General features: G+C 42.6%; 1 protein-coding gene across 2 annotated transcripts in view; it reads right to left on the bottom strand.

The window, feature by feature from the left end:
• Positions 1–7,926, bottom strand: part of ASRGL1 (asparaginase like 1) — a 34,306-nt gene that overhangs the window by 24,276 nt on the left and 2,104 nt on the right. The gene's annotated exons all lie outside the window — the stretch shown is intronic.

Here is a 7,926-nt window from a genome sequence, read left to right as displayed (position 1 = left end):
AGCCTGCCACCGCACCTGGCTAATTTTTATAGTTTTAGTAGAGACGGGGGTTTCACCATCTTAGCCAGGCTGGTCTTAAACTCCTGACCTTATGATCCACCCACCTTGGCCTCCCAAAGTGCTGGGATTACAGGCGTGAGACACTGTGCCCGGCCCATTTATCTTTTAAGACATACAGTGACTCAGGCAAGCGACATGGAGGCCGTGTGCTCTATCCAGTTTTGTCTTCAAATCATTCTTTCAGAGAGCGGCACATCTGCACATCGTCACAGAGTCTGGGGCTTTGTGAAATGACGTTGGCATGTAGAAATGAGCAAACATGACTTCTTACATTTGTTACTCAGTCGCACAGAAGGCTTTACTAAAAACCCATAGGGCTGATGACGGGAGAGCTTCTGGATTGCTGGATATGTGAAGGTGCCAGGAGGGTGGTGTGCTGAAGAGGGCAGGGCAGTTCCATACCCCTTCCCCCACACCTGGCCCTCTGCATCTCTTCATCTCTCTGTCTGTATCCTCCATTATATCCATTATTCATATAATAAACCGGTAAACACATTTCTCTGAGTTCTGCGAGCTGCTCTAGCAAATTAACTGAACTCGAGGAGGTAGTCACGGGAACCCCGATTTATAGCTGGTTGGTCAGAAGTAGAAGTGACAAGCTACTACTAAAGATTGGCATCTGAAGTAGGACACAGTCTTACGGGATTGAGCCCTGAACCTGTGGGATTGGACTCTGACGCCAGATAAACAGCGTCAGAACTGAATTGACCTCGCCCTGTGCAACTCTTCATCTGTATCCTTTATCACAGGGGTCCCCAATCCCCCGGTACTGGTACTGGTCTGTGGTCTGTTAGGAACTGGGCCCCACAGCAGGAGGTGAGTGGCAGGCGAGTGAGCATTACTGCCCGAGCTCCGCCTCCTGTCAGATCAGCGGCAGCATTAGATTCTCACAGGAGTGTGCACCCTGTTGTGAACTGGGCCAGCGAGTCTCTGTGGAAAAACTGTCTTCCACGAAACTGGTCCCTGGTGCCAAACAGGTTGGGGACCACTGCTCTATCATATTCTTTATAATAAATTGGTAAACATAAATGTTTTCCTGAGTTCTATGAGCCATCCTAGCAAATTATCAAGCCTGAGGAGGGGGTCATGGTAACCCTTGATTTGTGGCCACGTTGGACAGAAGTGTGCATAACCAGGGGACTTGCAATATGCCTTTTCAACAATTGGTGCTGCGCCAGGGGTGGTGGCTCACGTCTGTTATCTCAGTACTTTGGGAGGCTGAGGCGGGTGGATCACTTGAGGTCAGGAGTTCAAGGCCAATCTGGCCAACATGGTGAAGCCTTGTCTCCCCTAAAAATACAAAAATGAGCCAGGCATGGTTGTGGGTGCCTGTAATCCCAGCTACTTGGGAGGCTGAGGCAGGAGAACTGCTTGAACTCAGGAGGTGGAGGTTGCAGTGAGCCGAGGTCATGCTACTGCACTCCAGGAAAAAGCAAAAACAAAAACAAAAAACAACCCTGAGTTCCTTAAAAAACTAAAAATAGAGCTACCATATGATACAGCAATCCCACTGCTGGCTATACACCCAAGAGAAAGGAAATCAGTATATGGAGGAGTTATTTGCACTCCTTGCTTGCTGCAGCATTGTTCACAATAGCCAAGATTTGGAAGCTAACTAGGTGTCCATCAACAGATGAATAAAGAAATGATACATAAACACAATGGAGTACTACTCAGCCATAAAAACGAATGAGATTCTGTCATTTGCAACCACATGGATGGAACTGGAGGTCATTATGGTAAGTGAAATAAGTCAGGCACAAAAAGACAATCTTCACACTTTCTCACTTATTTGTGGGAGCTAAAAATCAAAGCAATGGAACTCATGAAGATAGAGAGTAAAAAGATGGTTAGCAGAGGCTGGGAAGACAGTGGGGTTTGGGCAGAAGGGGGGATAGGCAATGGGTACAAAAAATAGAATAAGAGTTAGTATTTGATAGCACAACAGTGACTATAGTTGATAACTTAATTATGCATTTCAAAATAACTAAAAGAATAGAATTGTTTATAACACAAAGGATAAATGCTTGAAGGGATGAATATCCCATTTACCCTGATTATTACGCATTGCATGTCTGTATCACAGTATCTCATGTAGTCCCACAAATAAATACACCTACTAAGTAGCCACAAAAAAACCCAACAAAAATAAAAAATGGAACCTTGATATATACCTTGCATCTTATACAAAAATTTATTCAAAGTGAATCACAGACCTAAAACTTCTAGAAGACAACATAAGAAAAATGTTTGCAACGCTGGGTTAGGCAAATATTAAGATATAACACAAAAAGCATGACTGATTTTTAAAAAACTGATAAACTGGACTTCTGCAAAATTGAGAACTTCTGCTTTTTGCAATAAAATACTGAGAAAGAAAAGACAAACCACAGCCTGGAAGCAAATATCTGCAGACCACATCGGCGCATCTGATAAAAGGTATATCTAGAATATATAAACTCTTAAAACTCAATAGTACGCATCAACACCAATCAAAAAATCAGCAAGACTTTGATACTTCACTGAAGAAATATGAACAACAGGCCAAGCGTAGTGGCTCATGCCTGTAATCCCAGCACTTTAGGAGGCCGAAGTGTGTAGATCACAAGGTCAGGAGTTCAAGATCAGCTTGGCCAACATGATGAAACTCCACCTCTACTAAAAACACAAAAATTAGCCGGGTGTGGGGTCACACGCCCTGTAATCCTAGCTACTCGGGAGGCGGAGGTTGTGGTGAGCTGAGATCACGCCACTGCTCTCCAGCCTGGGCAACAAGAATGAGACTCCATCTCAAAAAGAAAAAAAAGAAATGAACAACAAAAAAGCACATGAAAAGATGTTAAATATCTCTTCCCATTTAGGGAAATGCAAATCAATACCATAATAAGATTCCACTAAATGCCTACTGGAGTGGCCAAAATAAAACATGCTGACACTCGTTAGTGCTGGTGAAGATGTGGATTAAGCGGAACATTTTTTTTTTTTTTGGAGCTGGAGTCTTACTCTGTTGCCCAGACTGGAGTGCAGTGGCGTGACCTGGACTCACTCCAACCTCCGCCTCCCAGGTTCAAGTGATTCTCCTGCCTCAGCCTCCTGAGTGGCTGGGACTACAGGCGTGTGCCACCATAACTGGCTAATTTTTGTATTTTTAGTAGAGACAGGGTTTCACTATGTTGGCCAGGCTGGTCTCAAACCCCTGACCTTGTGATCCACCCATGTTGGCCTCTCAAAGTGCTGCAATTACAGGCATGAGCCACCGCGCCCGGCCTGTAAGAGGAACTTTCATACATTGCTAGTGGGAATGTCCAAGTTTGGCAGTTTTTTTTTTTTTTTGAGACAGGGTCTCACTCTGTCAACCAGGCTGGAGTGCAGTGGCGCGATCTCAGATCACTGCAACCTCCACCTCCCAGGTTCAAGCGATTCTCCTGCCTCAGCTCCCTGAGCAGCTGGGACCACAGGGGCCCACCACTGCACTTGGCTAATTTTTGTATTTTTAGCAGAGACAGGGTTTTGCCATGTTGGCCAGGCTGGTCTTGAATTTCTGATGTCAGGTGATCCGCCTGCCTTGGCCTCCCAAAGTGCTGGGATTACAGGATTGAGCCACCACGCCCGGCTGGCAGTTTCTCTGAAGTTAAATTCTTGCCATAAGCCAGCAGTCCCACTCCCAGGTATTCACCTAAGGGAGATAAAAACTTATGTTCACATAAACACCTGTATGCACATGTGTACAGTGATTTTATTTAAAATGGCCCCAAATGGAACATGTCCTTTAGCTGTTACACGGTTAAACCAACTGTGGCATATTCATACAGTAGAATACTACTCAATACAAAGCGAAAAACTACTGATACCCATGTCCACACGGGTAACACTCTAATGCATTATGTGAACCGAAGAATCCAGACTAAGGCTACACATTGCATGATTCCATTTATGACTTTTTTTTTTTTTTTTTTTTTTGGGACAGAATCTCCCTTTGCTGCTCAGGCAGGAGTGCAGTGGTGTAATCTTGAGTCACTGCAACCTCCCCCTTCTGGGTTCAAGTGATTCTCGTGCCTCAGCCTCCTGAGTAGCTGGGATTGCAGGTGTGCCACACCATGCCTGGCTAATTTTTGTATATTTAGTAGAGACAGCGTTTTGCCATATTGGACAGGCTGTTCTTGAACTCCTAGCCTCAAATGATCCACCTGCCTCGGCCTCCGAAAGCGCTGCCATTTATGTGTAAAAAGTAAAGTGGAGGTTCCTCTTCAAAGACTTTCCTTCCTGTCTAATTAGGAATAAACAGCAACTTCTCTTAGAAGCAAAACGTATTCAAAGACCTGCGCTAACGTTCTTAAGCATCTGCTAGCCGAAATAAACAAATCACTGTACTTTACGTTCTTAGCTCCCACAATGTAGCCTAAATATTTGCCCTGGCAGGCTTATATTGGTCCAAGCAAGCATTAGGTCATAGCCTGTTCCTCTTCCTTATTTAAAGGTGTTTTTACCTTTCTCAGCATTCCACAGGTTACTTCCTCTTTCCTTTGTTCTCCTCTACCTTTGCCTCTTTTAAGAAATTCTAAGTTGCTAGCCAATCGAAACAAATACAAAATGTAAGGTCCCGTTCCAGCCAATAGAAACTGGACACAGCAGTAGGGTAAATGCGTCAGGTTATAAATAACCCTGTCCCCTGTGTTCAGTATACTCTCGTGACGAAACTGGTGACAAGTGTACCCTTTCTACAAAAAATAAAAATGGCCTTACTAAATAAATTTATGTTCGAGTACTATTTCTTTATGGCACCAAAAAACAAACATTTCAAACATATGACATCCTGGAAATGACAAAACGACAGGGATAGAAAACAGATTAGTTGCTGCCAGGGGCTGGGAGTGAACGGAGGCGTGGACTCAAAGGGATGTGGGAGAGTAATGTAACTGTTTTATATCTTGATCGTGGTGGTAATTGCATGACTATATGTATCTGTCACTCCTATGGAACTGTATACTAAAAAGGGGATCTTACTGTATGCAAATTATACCAAGAAACCAACACCAAACCCATTAAAGTTGTATGGTATTAGGCTAGTAGATTCTAAACCTGGTTGTATCTCAGAATCGCCTGGGAATCTTCAAAACAAAGAAATGAATCACAATTCCTAGACGCCACCACAGATTTTACCTCATTGATTCTACATTGTAAGTCCAGAAAGAGAGTGGATAAATGAAAAAAAATCCTGTTTTCAGCCGGGCGCGGTGGCTCACCTCTGTAATCCCAGCACTTTGGGAGGCCGAGGCGGGCGGATCACGAGGTCAGGAGATCGAGACCATTCTGGCTAACATGGTGAAATCCCATCTCTACTAAAAATACAAAAAATTAGCCAGTCGTGGTGGTGGGCGCCTATAGTCCCAGCGACTCGAGAGGTTGAGGCAGGAGAATCGCTTGAACCTGAGAGGCAGAGCCTGCAGTGAGCCGAGATCGCACCACTGTACTCCAGCCTGGCCAACACAGTGAGACTCAGTCTCAGAGCAAGACTCAGTCTCAAACAAAACAAAACAAAACAAAACAAAAAAAAAAAAAAGAAAAAATCCTATTATCTCAAAGATTCTCTAATAGCTTATAAAATTGAATTGTAGAGAGAATATCTCAAGTGCTGTGTAAATATTGTTGAACTCTAGTGAAAGCAAATGGTCATTTGGTTGCCAATCTAAGTAAGTTTTTAAAGAATATTTCTAGCATTCAAATTTAAAAGTTCAATCTTTACGGTGTTGGTATCTAAAAATCAACCACTTTTTAATAAACTATTATGAAATAAGCTTTAAACATAAAGTAAAATCCATACTGAAACAGGAGTAGAATGTAAATAAACAATGTTTTTACAAATGTTCAGAGAAGTTGTCATGAATGCTAATCACTGCCACTGAACTCAATATCTACTGAGAGTCAGCTTTTTGTACGAAGTTCCCAAACAGTTATTTATTCTACAGAATTATAGCAGAGGCTGCTGGGAATGTTGCCTGCCTGTACTGACCTCGGGAAAAGCCAAGGTACACAGTATGCCGTTAAAAGTCCCACCTTTCCCCCCATAATCTTTGCTTTCCTTCTTTTCAGCTCTACTCTTTTCTTCCTCAATGTGCTGAATAGACGACATTTGAAAGATGAGAGGGCAGACATTGAGAAGGAAGGCCTCTGGATACAGAGTAAAAATAATGAGAACTAGCTGCTCCAATTCCCTAATCTGTGCTTCCCAATTCATGCACATGACAAATGGTTAGAATAAGAGATGGTCGGAAACCAGAATGACCCATTTCAAATGAAGGTCCTGTATAAATAAGTGAGGGTTTGTCAGCCCAGGGGGCTCTGAGTGCTAAGAGGCATATGGTTTAACAAGTCACCCACAGAAAGAGCTGGCTGCTCCCTCTGCTGGCAAAGTCAGTCCCTATCTGGTAAATTCTGGCTCTACAAATGGAGCCATGAAAGCACACTATTAGGTCTCATTTTAAATTCAGATGGACTTAGTTTTATTTTCAGAGACAGGGTCTCACTCTGTCACCCAGGCAGGAGTGCAGTGGCGCCGTCTTGTCTCATTGTAGCCTCGACCTCCCGGGCTCAAGGAATCTTCCCTTCTCAACCTCCTGAGCAGCTGGGGCTATAGGCTTATGTCACCATGCTCAGCTGATATTTGTATTTTTTTTTTTTTGTAGAGATGGGGTTTCGCCATGTTGCCTAGGCTGGCGTTGAACTCCTGAGCTCAAGTGATTCACCCACCTCAGCTTTCCAAATTGCTGGGATTACAGGCGTGAGCCACTGCGCCAGTCTCAGGAAGACTTACACAATTTTTCACAAGTGTTAAAGAGTGTTGCGTAAAGGGGACAGAACAAACAGTAAATATTTGATGATTAATTAAGATTTCCTGAAATTCTTTTCCCTGACAGATGTTGGGTGGGTGGTATAATTCCAAGAAGTATTTCAATCCCTAGCCTAGATGTTAGGTATTCTATTTTAAAACAAAGAGATGAATGTCTTCCAGCAAGTTAATCTTTTTGTGCCTTAGTCTGATCTGAGAAATGAGGATAATAATTATTCCTAACTTATACCTAACTCATTTAACTCAAGTGAGTTTAAGTGATTAACTCATAAGTGAGTTAATCATTTAATGTTCATTAAGAGTTAGCATGAGTTAGTTTAACACAAATTAACCAACCTAACTGAGTTAAATGATCAACTCATTTAATGTTCAGATTAAATAAATCAAGTAAATTTCTTAGACCACGTCCTGATACATGGTAGATACTCATATTAGCTATAATGATCAGTATTCTAAAAAAGGGTGAACTGAGTGAAAGAAGCGAAACACAAAGGAATACACTCTGCATTCCAAGGTTAACCTGAAAACTTTGGAACCTTCTCGGGGGAGGTAGGACATGCCTCATTATTCCCTCCTCCCTTTTGGAATTCAAGCCCAGTTGACCAGCATTTACAATAAAACAGATCTTAAGACGGACAAAGCAGACTTTGTAGCAACAAGATACCAAATTGCAGCGGGACTCTAGTATGACATCACATGACAGTAAGGCCCTGAAAGTGAAGTATTTTACCCCAAATTATGTTTCTTTGCCATATCTTGAAATAGTACTGCAAAGTTATCTCTTGTGGGGAAAATCTACATTCTGAAGAGAATCCCCTTCCTTTTCCTGATTCTGAAAATCCCCTAGGCCTTTTTCCTGATTCAGAAGAGATCAACTCTGATAAGAAATATTTACAATCTATTCTCTCAATAGCCTGCTACCTGGAGACTTCCTCTGCATAAGGGAAATCTTGGTCTCCCCAACCCCTTATCTTAAGGCACACCTTCTTTTTTCAGCTTTTTTTTTTTTTTTTTTTTTT

Source organism: Mandrillus leucophaeus, unplaced genomic scaffold (genome assembly GCF_000951045.1).
Source record: "Mandrillus leucophaeus isolate KB7577 unplaced genomic scaffold, Mleu.le_1.0 Scaffold43, whole genome shotgun sequence".
In the NCBI taxonomy this organism is placed as follows: domain Eukaryota; kingdom Metazoa; phylum Chordata; class Mammalia; order Primates; family Cercopithecidae; genus Mandrillus; species Mandrillus leucophaeus.
This window is presented reverse-complemented; position numbering and strand designations above follow the sequence as displayed.